Source organism: Medicago sativa, chromosome 5 (assembly GCF_051527215.1).
Source record: "Medicago sativa cultivar Bolivia chromosome 5, Bolivia_mono, whole genome shotgun sequence".
NCBI lineage: Eukaryota > Viridiplantae > Streptophyta > Magnoliopsida > Fabales > Fabaceae > Medicago > Medicago sativa.
This window is the reverse complement of record NC_140753.1, coordinates 61,270,677-61,288,475: the sequence shown is the minus strand read 5'-3', so window position 1 is coordinate 61,288,475 and position 17,799 is coordinate 61,270,677. Positions and strand designations below refer to the sequence as shown.

Genomic DNA, 17,799 nt, shown 5'->3' with positions numbered 1-17,799 from the left:
GAATAGAACCGAAAGTTCCCTCTTGAGCCAACCTAGCTAATCTCTTTTCTTCCCTTATTTTAGTGTTGTTTCTACGAGTTGTTTCTCGATTTCTGGATCAAACTGTAGTTGTTCTTTTGAAACGGTACCTCGCATAAACAAAGTTCAAAGAGACTATACCAAGTGGTTAGCAACAAAAAGGATAATGAATGATGTATGTGCATATATGTACAAGAAAGAATTTTGTGCAAAATTGCTTAAAATGACAAAATTGTTTCGATACTTATGATATTATTCCGCTACTCCCCGACAACGGCGCCATTTTGATGTAGGATTTTTACATCTCATAAAACTATTTACACGTGAGTATATATAGGATCGTATCCACAGGGAGTTGCGTATATCTTAAGCATTTTCACAATATTTATCACATTAAGTGTTTGGGTATAAATTGTTTGTTTGTGTAAAGCTATTTTTAACTATTCGACATAAAAGTACAACGAGACGAGGCAGGGCTATTTCGCTTGGGGTCAGAGATATCAACCAAGCGTAACAGTTGCAATCTCTCGATCGATTAACGGATTCTAGCTTTTTAAACGATATTATCACAATCACTCGACAATATCATTCGTGTCCAAATGATATCGTTATTTCTAAGGGATCGTCTAAACATCGATTTCCCAAACATTTAAACGATCACAAAGTCGATTGGATGATTTAATCGACGATTTCCCAAAAGCATTAAATTCTAGATTAAAAGTGATTATCAAATATTAACATCTATGTCTAGAGTGATAACTTAAGATAGATTGTTATTCTATTTCTAGATTCAAAAGTATGTGTCCATATCATTTTAAATCTCATAAAACATTAAATGCAAGAATAACAACAATATTGAATAAATAGCTAGAACCATATATTAAATGATCAAAAGATTACATAATAGTTTGTTTGAATACCTCAAAACCTCAAGAGTAGATGTGGCTACATATGTCTATGATAGCCTTGCAAAGGATGAAGAAGAGATGAAGATTCAATGACAAGATCCATGATGTCTCAACAAATCTTGGCTTGAATCTACTCCTAACTACCTTGCTTTGTCTTTCTCTCTCTAGAAAATGCCCTAACCTCTCTCTAAAAACCAGAAAAGATGAATAAAACAGTAAGTGAATGGCTGGAAAGAGAAGATAAAGCTATTTATATGGGCTGAATTCGTGCCTACACGCTTAAGCGTGCTAAGGTCGCTTAAGCGTGCCTCTTGGGAATCTTCTGTTGGCCAATGGGAAGCAGCCATGTGTGCCTTATCACTTGCAACCTGAAGCAGTTCGCTCAAGCGTGCTGGGAGCGTGCTGTTAGCGTGCAAAGCTGGGCTCTCGACATTTTACACGCTTAACCATGCTGAGGTTGCTTAAGCGTGTCAGCTAAATCTTTGACAAGCGTGCTGACAGCGTACAGGAAGGTTGGTTACTGGAACTTGCACGCTTAAGCGAGATGAGGTCGCTTAAGCGTGCTGCTTGAATCTTGGAAGCGTACCAATAGCGTGCATTAAGTTGCCCTCGGCATTTTGTACGCTTAAGCGTGCTGACTTTGGTTCTTAAGCTTTTTTCTTGTTCCTTGCTTGTCATTTCCTGCATAAGAGGGAAGAAATTAGGCATATAAAGCATAAATGGTGAAATTACAACAAATGATTGCTTTTCCTTAGATAACTTGCAGAACAAGTAGGCTACACTGCACGCAATAATGACGGTCTAATATAATTTTCTCAAGACTATAAAGTAGTAAATTGACTAAAAAGTAGTTATCCTTATTTTTTTTGGGAGAGAAACTAGAGAGAGAAACTGTGGGGGGATTGGGTCCATTGGGACAAAGATGAGTGAGGGTACTAAAGGCAAAGCTCCGGTGGGTGGTGGGAAGGCTGGGCCGGTGGGTTTTCGTCACCTGGACAGCACAACAACACCATTTTTCTTCACTAACATTCCTGAAGAGGCTCAAAATACAGATCTGTGGAAGGTTTTTGCTAAGTTTGGCTATGTGGCTGAGGTTTTCATCCCCAAAAAGCTAGATAAAAGGGGAAATAGGTTTGGTTTTGTGAGATTTTTGGAGGTCAAGAATGAGGAAGCTCTTGAAGCTAGGTTGGAAAAGGTCTGGTTGTGGAACACACGCTTGAAAGTGAACCGAGCAAGATTTGGGAGGGATGCTAATAAGGAAGGGGTGGAGGAGAAGAGAGTGGCGGTCGGTGGAGGAGGAGCTGGTCCGTCTGTGATTCCTGGAAAATCGTTCAAAGCTGCTGTTTCAAAGGAACAGATAACACAACTGCACCAGGGGGAGCTGATGGTTAGTGTCATACCCCAATTTTGGACCAGTCATTTCTTTTCCCAGTCGTTTTTTAAAAACGTCTCAAACTCTTTTTTGCTTTATTTATTTAAAGTCATTTAGTTGCCTTTTAAAATTTTGAGGCTTCATTTTACAGTTCAAAGTGAATTTCTTTTTGTCCAAGTTTCGTGTAATTATTTCTTTTGCGCATCAGCTTTTTAAAATATTTTACACGCTCTTTTTAAGTATTTAGCGTCCTATTTTTTTTTTAATTTCCTTCAAAAAGCTTTTGATTCAAAATCTCCGCTACGCTCGTTCTTAAACCGCTTTAAAAGAATTTTGTTCACGCTTTAAAACGCCGCGTCATTTTAGACATTTCAGTCAAAATTTCGGCAGAAAGTTATTTTAAAATACCTCATTTAAGATGATGTTTTCAGTCTTATTATCCTTTTATTATTATTATTATTATTAATTATTATTATTATTATTATTATTATTATTATTATTATTATTATTATTATTATTATTATTATTATTATTATTATTAGTTTATTATTTGTTTAGTTTTAAGAAGTCACGTGAGTGACTATTTTTAACATTTTAATTTTTATTTTGTTTTGTTCTTATTTTTCTTTAGTCCAAGTCCTTTAGGTTTGTCCATGTGTCCTGTCCTTATTGGTCAATATGAAGCTTGGTCCCCAATTTTTAGTTGTGTGCTGGCATTTGGTATCAGGCCCAATTGAGGGTATTCTGGTCCAGTGAAAAGGACACCTAATCTGTTGAACCTGCAGACTTGACCTAATTTTGCACAGTATATATAGTAACATTTATTGCTTCACTATTCACCAATCATCAACACTGACAGCCGCAGCATTAATTCTTCATAAACCCTAGTCTCTTTTTCTCGTTCCCCTTTTTAGATCAATATATCCAAAAACACAAAAAATGTATGAATATGCAATGAACACCTCATGAACATATGAATACGAAAATTTCCAGAAAATCAAAAAAACATCACTGAGCTCCTAGAATCAAACTGTAACAAGTCCTTAACAGGATCTTTTCCTTCGGTTTTCACTAAGAACAACATCCAGACCGTTCGATTTGAAGCTATTCAACACTGGTTCAAGGATTCGAATCTCACTTGCACTATCGGTTACATTTTCGACTTCTTTTTCTTGGTTCAAGTTTGCAAACAGTAGCAGATTTGCGGATTAAAGCGAAGGAGAAGAAAAGACACGAAGTTTTCCGAAGAACTTTTTTCTCCAGATCCTAACACGATCCAAAGAGGTAATAAACTCCTTCTTTTGTGCATTTGCTATATATTCATGTTGTCTGGTGACTTATGTTTGAAATAGCTTAGTATAGTTTGTTTTGGTTTTGAAAAAACGAGTGTTCAAACGTAGATCTAGACCTCCAGGAGCGTTTTCATCAAAAAACAAGTTGATTTTGGTAACAAGTAAAGAAAGAGGAGTCTAGATCTACTTTCGATTTTGAAAAAACGTAAAAAAAAAAAAAACCGGCGCGGCGGCGCCGCCCGTTTGGGCGGAGCACCACCGCGTCAGAGGAAAGTCACTCGCCGGAGAAGAAGACTCTCAATTGAGAGCTTCTCTCACTAAAAATATTGTAGAGAGAGGGAGAAAGAGGAATTGTGAGAAAGATGAACCGCATTTGGCTTTTATACACATGAATAAACCGGTCCGGTTCACTGGAGTTGGACCGGTTTACCTTGGTTACCTCCTTTCCTCTTTCCACCATCTGATCTGTTGTCCTTATTGATCCAATGGCTTCTGTTTTGTTTGTTACTATAGGCATTACTTGTTATTGTATGTGTTACTGCTTAAGGACCATTAGATCTATCATCTTATGGATCTAATGGCTACTGAAGCTTTCCATTTAATTCAATAATGCCTATATCTTGGTAGTGCTGTGTATACACTTCTTTTTAGCCTTATGATCGAAATATCCAAAGGCCAGGATCAAATCCCCTGCCAATGGATCAAAGTGAAGGGCCAGCTTTATTTTTCTCTACTTTTTTACTACTGAAACCCCTCTGTTGTGTTACTTACACCCCTGTTTCATTCAAAGCTTCTCCAAAAACTCCTAAAAAATATATGTGTTTATTTTATCGTTTTATTTACTGTTTTTGCTGTTGATATTTTCACTATATTTCATAATTTCATATCCTAAATTTCTTTCATGCATTTTATTTAATATTGTCTCATCTATTTTAAAACTTTGGTTTCCATATTTTATCCTTTTGTGTTCTTGGCTTTAAAACTTTAGGTCATGCATTCTTTTTAATGTCCTATGCATTTTCTCACATATGCATCTTGCTTTATTTTGTGCCTTATCATTGCATTGCGTTTTAGTACTTGATGTTTTTTAACTTTTTCTATATATCATTTAATCATGCTTGCTTTAAATTTTGGTATTTATTCATTGTTTCCTATTGCAAAGCCCCATAATTATTAGTGTGTATAATTAGGGAATGATGTAATTTGTTGTGGGCTTTGCATTTAGGAATGGTATGTAATAGCTTAGTAATTGCACACACCGACACAAGCACCGACACTACACCATTTTATTTATGCTTGCTTTACCTTTCGCATCGTTACGCTAATTTACCGTTAGTTTAGTAAAACCTTTTTATCCTAAAACTCAAATGAGCAAAAGTCAAATCATTTTCTTAATAAACCTTGGATCCAAATCCAAGTGATTTCCCCTTTATTTTCTTAATCAAATTCCTAATTGAACTTTAATCAAACTTAGACTAAATTTCGCAAATAAAATGAAACAACCTCACTTCCATTTTATTCTTCTATACCTTTGAGGTCTCGCAACCCTTCTCAAAATCATTTTCAAAAAAAATAATTAAAATCAACCTAACCCACAAAAATATTTTTTAAGAGAGAACTACGGTGGTTTTGATCCCTTTTTAGGGTACGTAGGCAGAGGGTTTATTCCTTCCAAATCGATCAAATAAAAATAACAAAAACTCCTACTTCTTCTCCCTCCATTCTTTCACTTCAATTTTAAACAACAAATTTTCAAATAAAAATAAAGTTAGAAAGAGGTTCTCACGGAGTACCGTGAACGACGCGGGTGCCTAACACCTTCCCGAATCGTAACTTACCCCCGGATTCAAAAAGGGTTTTTCAATCTCATTTTTCCCTTCCCAAGAATAAAATCGAGCAAGTCCGGTAGATTGAAGGTTCAAGTCCGATCAATGGCTTGACACCCGAAAATCTTGGTCTACAGTTAGTCTGGAGGTAACCCCTAGTGTGGATATGTTAAAGCTGCTGGAGTCATGCTTTGTGGGAGAGTTAGTTTCTAATCAAGATGTTGAAGTTGTTCAAATGAGCATGGTGATGGAAGGTATATCGCAGGTTAAGGTAACAACTATGGGGGTGGGTGTGGTCCTTTTGAATCTTGATGAACATGGTGATATTGTAAGGATTAAGGACAGCCACTTGCAGTGGTGGAATGCAACTTTCAGAAAGGTCAAAAAATGGTCGCCGGAAAGAATGATGGTGAGGAGGAGTGTTTGGCTGAATGTTCTAGGTATCCCTCTTCATACTTGGGATGAGCCGTTGTTTAAGCTATTGGGCTCCAAGTTTGGGACTTTTGTGGACTTTGACGAGGCGACTATTGGAGGAAACGATTTGATCGGGCCAGAATTAAAGTCATCACTGATAGGAAAGGGTTAATTGATGAAAAAATAAATTTGAAAGTTATGGGGTCGGACCACTGTCTTTGGGTGGTGGAGGAGGGGTGTCCATGGTGGGGGCGGAAGGTGGGAGAAGATGCAGAGAAGGATGACATCACTTCGGTGGGGTCACATGGTGGGAGGGAGATGCATGGGGATAGGGGAGACTTTTCTGATGAGGAACTATGCAGTCCTAGGTTACTGGAATCAAACCAGAATAGAGAGGATTTTGGAAAGGTTGCAGTAAAGTCAAAAGAAGTGTCAGTTGTGCAAGAGGTGGGGATAGAGGATCTGTGTGTGGTCCACCAGGTAGCAGATACCTTATGTAATGATGAAAGTTTGAACTCTCTAGTGAGAGAAAGACAGCTGGCAGGGAGGGGGGTGGATATTGATGGGAGACAAGAGGGATTGGATATGTGTATTAGACAGGAGGGAGGTTGTTCGGCGGATGGCAGGTTTTTGTGGGAAGGTGAGGGAGACGCGCGGAAGGATAGGGGAGAGCAGTTCGAGGCTGGGAGGCACGCGCATGTGGGAGAGGAGGTGACTAGGAGCATTGGGGCCCACGAGGAGAGGTTGGAAAGTGACCAACACTCGCCTGTACTGGGCAACGAGGGTGAGATGGGTAATGTTCAAGTGGGCCAGGTTATTCTTTGTAATAAGAATAAGGTTAGTGGGCCTAAGGAGGTAGGTGAACAAGATTACTATAAAGAAGGAAGGAAGGCATTTGTATCTTTCCAGAGGGGTGCTGGTAGTAATGGAAAGAAATTAAATTCTCACATTCGTTTCTTTTCCGAAGAGTCGGAAGTTTCCGAATTTAGTGATTCAATTGAAGATAGTCAGAGGAAGGAATATCATCTTTTGAAAGAAAGACAACGTTTGAGAAGAAAGAATAAGCTAAGTGCCTCTGGAAAAAAAAGCAGTTGACTCCTGGCATAGGGGAGAGATTAGATAGTAGTCAGAGGAAATGGAAAGGGGAAAAGAAGTGGAATAATAAAGGCTCTACTCTTAAGAGGGCAATTTCACAACCAGAGGAGCGTGGTCAGCTGTGGAGTGGGAGTGATAAGGTGGATATTGCGAATGTTGGAGGAGGTGGGAAGGCTTTCTCAGTTGATGGAGGTCCGAGTTTTAGTTTAGGTATGGCTATGTTTATGAATAATCAGTCGGAGGTGGTTCCGGAAACGCAAGTTCGTAATCAAAATGGGGAAGATAGGGAGGTGAAGGTCATTGCGGCAAAAAAGGTGTGGAATTTGCAAAAGAAGGCGGGAGTTAATTTTGTGGAGAATGAACAAGAGACTATAGAGTGATTAGTTGTGTTAGAAGAAGTGGCGGTGAGTTTGAAGGCTAGTAGAGAGGGTGTCTCGGTTCGTCAATGATAGTGACGACCTTTAATGTAAGGGGGTTGGGTGGAAGGGTGAAGAAGAATAAAATTCGTGAGTTGGTGAGACAAAATAATGTTGATTTTTTGGCGATTCAAGAAACAAAGTTAGAAGACATTTCTCCGGCTTTGTATTACTCGTTGTGGGGTGGTCATGATTGTGATTGGGTGTTTAGACCATCCGAAGGAAATAGTGGAGGTATTCTCTCTATATGGAGGAAGTCTAGTTCTACCATTTTATTCACTTTTCAAGGAGTAGGTTATGTAGGAGTGTGTTTAGAGTGGGGAGTGGCGAAAACGAGGTGTGTGGTGATAAATGTTTACTCTAAATGTGACTTGGAATCTAAGAAAAGATTGTGGGAGTGTATTTTGGAGGAGCGGAGGAGTAGGGGGAAGGGGCTTGGTGTGTGGTTGGTGACTTTAATGTGGTGTGTAGGAGGGATGAGAGGAGGGGAGTGAACGAGGAAGCTTCATCGTCACAATTATTGGAGATGGTGTGTTTTAATAATTTCATAAATGAGGTGGATTTGGAAGATTTAAATGTCTTGGGTAGACGCTTTACTTGGTATCATCCAAATGGAAGATCTATGAGTAGAATTGACAAAATGTTAATTTCGGAAGAGTGGATGCAAGCTTGGGGGGATCATGCTCTTTGGGTGTTACCGAGGGATGTTTCGGACCATTGTCCGTTGGTGTTAAAATATGGTGGTTGAGATTGGGGTCCAAAACCGTTTCGCTTTAATAATTTTTGGCTTCAAAACCGGAAGTTTAAAGGGGTGGTGGAGGAGGTGTGGAGGAATAATACGATTGGAGGATGGATGAGCTTTGTCCTAAAAGAAAAATTAAAGATTCTTAAGGCTAAGATTAAGTCTTGGAACAAGGACGAATATGGTGGTATGGAGGAAAGGGTGGAGAAGTTGGTGTTGGATATTAAAGACCTAGATGAGAGAGGGGAGGTGGGTACGTTAAATGATGAGGAGGTGGCTATCCGGAAGTTGTATTTTGAAGAACTTTGGAAGTTCTTTAGGGCTAAAGATTCGTTGATTGTGCAAAGATCAAGATCGAAATGGCTAAAGGAGGGTGATGCAAACTCAAAAATTTTTCACAATTGTATCAAATTGAGGAATAGTAGGAATACTATAAAGGCGCTCAAGGTGAATGACGGTTGGGTAGTGTCTCCTTTAGAGGTCCGTAGGAAGGTGGTGGGTTATTTCACGGAGCATGTGGCGGCAAGTAGTTGGGAGAGGCCGACGTTGGATGGTGTAAATTTTGATATTTTATCCGAAGTTGAGAATGATTTTTTGGTGGCGCCTTTCTCCATGGAAGAAATTGAGGTGATTGTTAGTGAAAGTGATGGGAATAAAAGTCTGGGCCCGGATGGTTATAATTTCGCCTTCATCAAGGAATTTTGGTATTTGATTAAGAATGAGGTGAGAATTTTGTTTGATCAATTTCATGCAAATAGATTGCTTCCGAAGAGTATGTTGGCGTATTTTGTGGCTCTTATCCCTAAGGTGTCATCTCCGTTGGAGTTAAAAGATTTTCGGCCAATTTCGTTGCTTGGAAGTCTATACAAGCTTCTAGCAAAGGTGTTGGCTAGAAGATTGGCCGGTGTTTTGAGCTCGGTTATTTCTTCGACCCAATCGGCTTTTCTTAAAGGGAGAAATTTGGTGGATGGGGTGTTGGTGATAAACGAGTTGGTGGACTATGCGAAAAAGGCTAAGAAAGAGTGTTTGATTTTTAAGGTGGATTTTGAAAACGCCCATGACTCGGTGGATTGGGGCTTTTTGGAGTATATGATGGGTAGAGTGGGTATGTGTGGCAAGTGGGTGGCTTGGATGAAGGCGTGTGTGTTTGGTGGAAGTATGTCTATTCTTGTAAATGGGAGTCCAACGGAGGAGATTAATATCCAACGTGGTGTCAAACAAGGTGATCATCTTGCCCCTTTTTTATTTTTGTTGGTAGCAGAAGGCTTTAGTGGGTTGATGAGGAATGCGGTGGCTTTGAATTTGTTTGAGGGTTTCTCTATCGGTGGTAATGGTTTGGTGGTGTCTCATTTGCAATATGCGGATGACACACTTTGTATCGGGAAAGCGTCGGTGGAGAATCTTTGGGCTATGAAGGCGATTTTGAGAGGCTTTGAAATGGTATCCGGGTTAAAAATTAATTTCTTTAAAAGCTCTCTTATAGGCGTGAATATTCCAACGGACTTTATGGCAATGGCGTGTGATTTTTTGAATTGTAGCGAAGGGAGCATTCCATTCAAGTACTTGGGGTTACCGGTGGGGGCGAACCCAAAAAGTTTGTCAACTTGGGAGCCGATGTTGGAAAAGCTAAGTGGTCGGTTGAATACTTGGGGTCATAAATACATTAGTTTTGGAGGAAGAATTGTGCTCATTAATTCGGTTTTAAATTCTATCCCAATCTTTTACTTATCTTTCTTGAAAATGCCGGTCCTTGTGTGGAAGAGGATTGTTAGAATCCAAAGAGAATTTCTTTGGGGCGGAGTGGGAGGAGGGAAGAAAATTAGTTGGGTGAAGTGGAGGTCGGTGTGTCAACAAAAAGATAATGGAGGCCTTGGAATTAAAGATATCCGGTTGATGAATGTATGTCTATTGGCTAAATGGAGATGGAGGTTGTTAGATGGGGAGAATGCTTTGTGGAAGGAAGTCCTTGAGGAAAAGTATGGTCCTTGTAAGGAGGTTGTGTTGGAAGGTGGTGGTGCCTCTTGGCCGAGATTTGCCTCGGTTTGGTGGAAAGAGGTGGTGAAGATTGATAACTTTGGTTGCCAATGTTGGTTTTTAAGTGAAATTTTCTGTAAGGTTGGGAATGGGTTGACAACGAATTTCTGGAAAACTACTTGGTGTGGGGGGAGGAGTTTTGCTTATAAATATCCAAGACTTTTTTCGATATCTTGCCAACAAGAAGCCATGGTGGGAGAGTTAGGGGAGGTTACGGAAGGGGGAGTTATTTGGAATTTTATTTGGCGTAGAAGACTTTTTGTGTGGGAGGAAGAGCTATTAACTAGTCTCATGGAAGATTTGGAGGGATGGAGGGGGGTGAATGCGAGGGATGGGTGGAGATGGAGGCTTGAGGAGAGTGGGGTGTTCTCCGTTAAGTCGGCATATCTAAAGTTGGAAGGAATTGTTCTTAGTGATAATTTATGGGGAGTGGCGGAAAAACGGGTGTTTGGGAATATGTGGAAGAGTCCGGCTCCTTCTAAAGTGATTGCTTTCGGTTGGAGGGTCATCCTAAATAGAGCTCCAACGAAAGATAATCTTGCTTTGAGGAATGTTTTACCGCCGGAAGGATCGACGGTGTGTGTGATGTGTAATAGGAATGAAGAGACGGTCCTACATCTTTTATTACATTGTGAGGTGGCAACTTTGGTGTGGTCCAAGCTTATGGTGTGGCTTGATTGTAATTTTATTATTCCTCCAAATCTTTTTTGTGCTTTGGGAGTGTTGGAGTGGAGGTGGGAGAGTGAATAACGTTACAAAGGGTCTTTGGTTGATTTGGCACACTACTATTTGGATATTGTGGAAGAAAAGGAATGATAGGATTTTCAAGGGGCTCCATTTTGAGGTCGAGGCTTTAGTCGAGGAAATTAAGGTGTTATCGTGGCGTTGGTTGTTGGAAAGGTCCCCCATTCCTTCTTGTCTTTTTTATGAATGGTCGTGGAACCCGAGGCTTTGTCTTGAAAGGTAGGGGTTTTTTGGCGGACTGGTTGTGTGGTGGTATACTTGTTTTGGTGCTGCTGGGTTTGTGCTGGTGTTTTGATTTTAGCTTGGTGTTGTCATCTGTTGTTTTTTCCTTTTCGGATTTGGCAGCTTCTGCGTGGAGGTTTTGAGTGCCTGCGTTGCTGTTTGCTTGCTCAGCAGGTTGTTTTGCTGTCATGGTTGCTGTACGAGTCCTTGGAGTATACGTTGGTGTGTTTGTGTTTTGGTTTTTTTCAAACCGTAAGGGAGGATTTTAGTGGAGTATAGTGTCAGTTTTATCAGCAAAGGATCAGCTAGTTTTGTTTTGTTAAGATGGTTTTTCAGTGTTGACGCAAGGGTATGCATGTGTTTTGTCAAATGTATATTCTTGCGTCATTACTCTTTGGGTTGATCCTTTTGTTTTATGGGTGGTTTTTTATAGGGGTTTTTGTTCGAGCCTGGTGATTGTAAGGCAACCGATTTCCCCTTATTGTATTTTTTTCTCCACCCGAGCTTATTAGTGCTCCTCGCACGGGCTTGTCGGTTAATAATATTTTGCCGTTTCAAAAAAAAAAAACTTGCAGAACAAGTCACTAAAATGCCTATTTTAACACATGAATTATAATACTTTTGAGCACTTATCAGAGACCCATTTAAGAACCCAAAAATAGGTGTCTCCATTGTGGATGCTCTTAAGCTCCAATGGTTACTTATATCCTTGGGATTGGGTATTTATTGTATGAAGTGAAACATGAATACCGAATATTAGGGCACATGGCTTGCATGCAATTTTTGTGTCGTGGCAACAACAACATATTTCATGATAATCTTGCAATTTTTTATAAAACCAAAAATACTAGGAATTCTGCTCTTTACCCAGCAAGTTTCGTTCACGCCCAACTGAAATACTTAAACTACCCCTGCGTTAGTTAACTAACGCAAGTGTAAAAATTTGCGCAAGTTAAGTCATGCAGCGTGAGTTAAGTCACGCATAGTGACTTAACTCACTTATTTTAATTTATTTACTATATTCAAATTATTTTATTTACTTTATTCTAATTTATTTATTTATTTATAATTCTAAATTATTTGTTCACCTAATTCTAATTTAATTATTTTCTAATTTATTTATTTACTTTATTCAAATTAAGTTATTTATGTTATTCTAAATTATTTATTTGCTTTATTCTAATTTATTTATGCACTTAAAATAAATATTTATTCGAATTCATTCATTAAATAAATACAATTATAAATAAAAAGAAATGAACTAAATTAATATTTATTCGGATTTATTCATTAAATACAAAATCAAAAAATAAAAGCAAATATAAATAAAAAGAAGTGAACAAAATTAATACATATAACAACATCTCATTTTATTAATAGAATTCATACAATAATTGATACATTTATTCGAATTCACTAAATCTACTTATTTTCTCTTTACCCTCTTAGGGTAAATAGTGATCAGTCATGGGGTAAATAGTGATCAGTCATGGGGTAAATACATCATCAACCCTTGGGTTAGATCTAAATCTGGTTCTTTTTATACCCCAAGAAGATTCTTTTTACCCACGGTAAAAAAAAAATTGGGGTAAAAAGAAGCAAATTTAATTTTATCCCAAGGGTTGATCACTTCCTCCAAGTTGGCTACTCACTATTTACCTCAAAACTGACCACCATTTACCGCAAGTGACTAGAGACCATTGAAGAAGAAAAAAAGAGAAATAGAGGGAGAGAGTGAGGAGGGGGAGAAAGTGATATGAAAAAAAACGTTTGTTCATGAGCTCAGACCACCGGCCAATGTGCGTGAGTTAACTCGCGCCCAGGTAAGTGGTGCGTGACTTAAGTCACGCAGAACTCATAAGGTGAAGTCACACAGCGTGACTTAACTCACGCACGGGTATAACTGAAAATTATGTTGGGCGCGAGCAAAATGTGCTGGGAGAAGAGCATAATTGTAATGTCATAAACCACATAACTAAGCATGTAAAGAATACAAAAACCAAAAAAAACGTACCCATCGTGAAATTTCAATGTAAAATATAGTTTTCTCTATAGAATAAATTATTGTTCATATATTGGTGGCAACAGCTTGTAACCAAAAAAACATTGGTGGCAACTGCCATTGTTAAACAACGATTACAATTGTTTCTTTTCTAGACAAAGCCAATTCGTGAAAGAACCAAATTTGTTGAGGTTACTTTAAATTTTCAAAAATATTCACAATCGTAGTTAACTACCATTCGCTACTAAACGGGAGTCAACTACTGCTAATCATCTTTGTTGGTAAGTGCTTTCAAATACTATAAATTATTGGCCAACCATGATTTCTACACTGAACGGTAATTAACTCCCGTTTAAAAAAATGATAGTTAACTATCGTTGTGATATTTTTAAAAATTTGAAATATGTATTAGCAATTGTAAGGTGCCTAAACAATAATCTCTTAGGTTATTAGTTAAATGGAATTTGGACCTCGCCAACAGCTTCTTATAATCGAGATTATGAGTTTCATAAGGACTAAGGAAGGAGTACTTATGATCTTCCCGTAAAAAAAGAAAAAAGGTACTCAAAATTGAAAGAAATCTTCTGCCAAACAAAGTACTCAAAATTGGAAGAAATTGAATTTGGAATTTACTCAATTGTATAATTTTGGGTTGAAATGACATGCTTGACCATGACTTTTACTTTGGACGAAACATTTTGGTGAACAAAATTATGATCCTGCTAAAACTGATTTAACATTTGTAAGAGCATATCCAATGCAAGAATATTTTTTTTTTTTGGTACAAACCAATGCAAGAAAATTAATAACATTAAATTGATTAATCATATTTTCATATATTGAACAGGAAAATTAATAACACTAAATAAACTAATCATATTTTTGGGCTTCAGCCCTCTTTGCTCAAAAAAAAATAAATATTAATCATATTTCCATATATTGAATAAGAACATTACATTATTGGCTCTTGTCAAAAAAAAAAATTACATTATTGGCTTACACTTTACAAATCATAACACTCCTTCTAGTCTCATTCTATTGATTTCTCGTGCGCTCTATGCAGTTCGGATTATAAAATTCAAACGGCATAAACATCGATAAAATTTTCTAAAACACATTAAAACATTTCGAATTGTAGAATCCAAATAGGGTGCGCGAGAAACTCATAGGATGAGAAAAGTAACAGCCTAAAGTTAATTATTAATTGAATCTGGACCTAACTCACAAGTTATGGGCTTTATTTGGAGTACTACTTATACTGTGAAAGAGAAAAGGAAATTGCTCTTTGAGCCCCTAGCAATTGCTCAGAGATAACTAAAACGCGTCGAACAATAGTTAATTGTTGTTCGGACAATTTTTATATCATTTGGCGCCGACTGTAATCAACTACCGTTCGATTTTTTTTAGGGTGCCTAAAGAGCAATTGTCAAGAGAAAAAGGAGTGCTACTTATGATCTTATGTAAAAGAAATACATTTTTTTACTAAAATTAATTATTATGATGTCATGAATGATGAAACTATACTTCCAGGCTTTGATATAAGAAGAAACAAAAAAAAAAATAGCCTTCCTCTAAAAAAAAAAAGTCTTATATTCACTTGGGTTATTTGAATTATTTAGTTGTCCATGATATGCTAAAAATAAAACTCAAAATTCACCTTGGTTGAAATCAATTATATCCGTTTCAAAATACATGTCCAATTTTTGCAATGTGCACTATTCACTTGATTTACTTTGAACCTATGAAGCCCCGATACGGATACGGGTACGATACGATACGGGTACGCGAATACGTCAAAAATTTGAAATTTAGGATACGATACGGCTTGGATACGTTTACAATTTTTTTTAATATATTTATATATATATATATATATATATATATATATATATATATATATTAGACATAAACGCACAAAAAATAAATAGCATGAAATCTTAAAACTAATTACACCAAGTCAAAATACAATGGACCATTCACCAACTAAGATAGCATCCTTTAAACCAAAACATACCATATAAACAACCTGCACCATGATGATACTAAGGTAGTATGAAGATAGTCACCCTTTAAGTAATGGTTAATATAATGATCCCAATTTACAAAAATTAATACTTGTGATCAAAATACAAATAAAAATTTCAAATAAAAATTAAATTAAATTAAATTAAATCATTCGTATACTTCTGGGATACGTATCCGGGAGTATCCTTAACGTATCCTTAAGGTATCCAATATATTTTTAAATAAAAATTAAATTAAATCATTCGGATACTTCTGGGATACGTATCCGGGAGTATCCGCGGAGTATCGGTATCCGATACGTATCCGACACGGGTACGGCACCATTTTGGAGTATCCGGGCTTCATAACATACTTTTTAACTAATGTATAAATACAAATATTAGCATGTAAGATGTTGTTTGATTTGTCTCGACAAATATTTTCAAAATATTAAATTTTTATAATTTTTTACTTTAGATAATTAAAGATATTAACGGTCAAAATTGTGCAGTGGCATATGTGCAGTGGCATATGTGAAGTGGTTGACTTGGCATATGTGAAGTGGCAGTTATGATTCTCATGAAAAACTTGCTCATGAAGTGAAGATATTCATCCACTCATTTATTCCCGCCAAAGGAATTTCCAATTGAATTTGTGACAGGTTCGTGACAAATAGTATAACGTGGGAATGAAGACATATATTTTAGTACCCTGTTTATCTTGAGTGTCATGCTCTAATACGGTATTAGAAGATATTGCTTAATATTTTCCTCCGCTTTCTCGATTTTTCTCAATCTTTCTTCTTCTCGACGATTTCTACCATAGGTAATCATGATGGTTCATACTTTTTGCATTCATCCAATCATTCCAAAATAATTCGCAACTCTTCATCGGTGACAATTTCAACTCTTGGCGTTGAGCAATGTTGATGGCCCTCGATGGCGAAAACAAAATAGGCTTTGTTGATGGTTCTCTCCCAAAATATGCCGAAAACGATCCTCAATTTCATTCTTGGATGCGAAACTTATATCACCACCATGTCATCTTGGTTGTTAAATTATATCCCCAAAGAAATTTCGGTGAGTGTGATGTATGTTGTAGATGTTGCTGCTATCTGGAAAGAGCTTCATGGTTGTTTTCAACGAAAAATGGTACTCGTGCTTTTCAATTGAAGAAAAATATTCTCAATTGCACAGACAAGGTTCATTATTGACCATCTTCAAAGTAAGCACATCCCGACTTTTCTTACGGGGCACAATGAGTCTCTTAATCAGGTCTGTGGCCAAAACCGTCTAATGGATCCATTACAATCTATCAATGATGTTCTATCAATGGTTTCTTCAGATGAAAAGTAATAAGAGGTCTTTGTCGCCTCAACTTCTGCTGAATCTCAGGCAGCTTTTGCGGTTCAAAACATTGTAAAAATCACCAAGAAAGATTAGCATATGTGCTCACATTGTGGTCTTATTGGACACAAGAAAAAGATTTCAAAATCCACAGGTATCCCCCAACTCAAGAAAGGTCAGAGTTCAAAACCTACTTAAGCAAATCAAGTCTCACACGTGTTCTTGATAATTCATAGACTATTCCAGATCCATTTGCTATGTCTGCTCAACATTGTTAGCAACTGATTCAATTCTACTTAATTGACCAAAGCAACCATATCAAGAGTAGGAGCTTTAGTCAACAGAGTCATTGGTATGAGTTTCTCAACTATTGACTCCTATAAATGACAATTGTCCAACACCTATAGGTCATTTACTTGGTTCCACTTCATTCATTTCTTGCAATTTTTCCCTCTATGATAGTTATAAACCTACTTACGATGGAAAATCTTATTTTCTCAAAAGACTTTATTTTTCCTCTCATAATAATTTCTCTCCCAATTCTTTTGACTTAGTACATTGTGATATATGGAGTCCTTATGGTCACTCTACTTACGACGGAAAATCTTATTTATTTCTAACAATTGTGAGCGATTTTAGTTGTTTCCCTTTAATTTACTTGATTGCTCACAAATGAGAAACACCTACTAAAATACAATTTGGTAAAGTGATCAAAATCTTAGAACTAACAATGCCAAAGAATTTATAATGATTGAGCATCTGCAGACAAACATATTCCTCATCAGTTTTCTTATCTATATAGACCTGAACATAATTCAATTGTGGAAAGAAAACATCACCTGTTGAATGTAGCAAGGTCCTTTATGTTTCAAGATAACTTGCCTATCAAGTTTTGGAGAGATTTTGTTTCAACCGTAACATTAATCATCAATAGGACTACCTCTCAAATTCTCAAAGGAAAGTCTCATTTTGAGTGTTGTTGTTTGATAAATTGCCTCTATTTGTTGATTTCAAGGTTTTTGGTTGTCTGTGCTACATATTTATTATACCTCAACATCGCAACAAATTAACACAAAGAGCTAACTCATGCGTCTTTGTTGTTAGCCCGTGGCTATAATAAAGTTTACAAATTTTATGAATTGTTCTCTAGATCATTTCACATTTCTAGATATGTCCTATTCCATGAAGACAATTTTCCCTTTCAATGCTTACTCCATTTAACTGCACCTCGTCTTTCTTTTCCAAATGTTGTTTTGCCTAATCCAATTCCTTATCATAGTTCTATACCTACTACTGTCCCAAACATTGAACCTGAACATGAACCCCATGTTATTGATCCTAGTCCTGATACAATTACATATTAG

General features: G+C 37.2%; 1 pseudogene; it reads left to right on the top strand.

The window, feature by feature from the left end:
• The first annotated feature begins 7,867 nt into the window (after positions 1 to 7,867).
• LOC146923736 (uncharacterized) lies at positions 7,868 to 17,799 on the top strand (annotated as a pseudogene).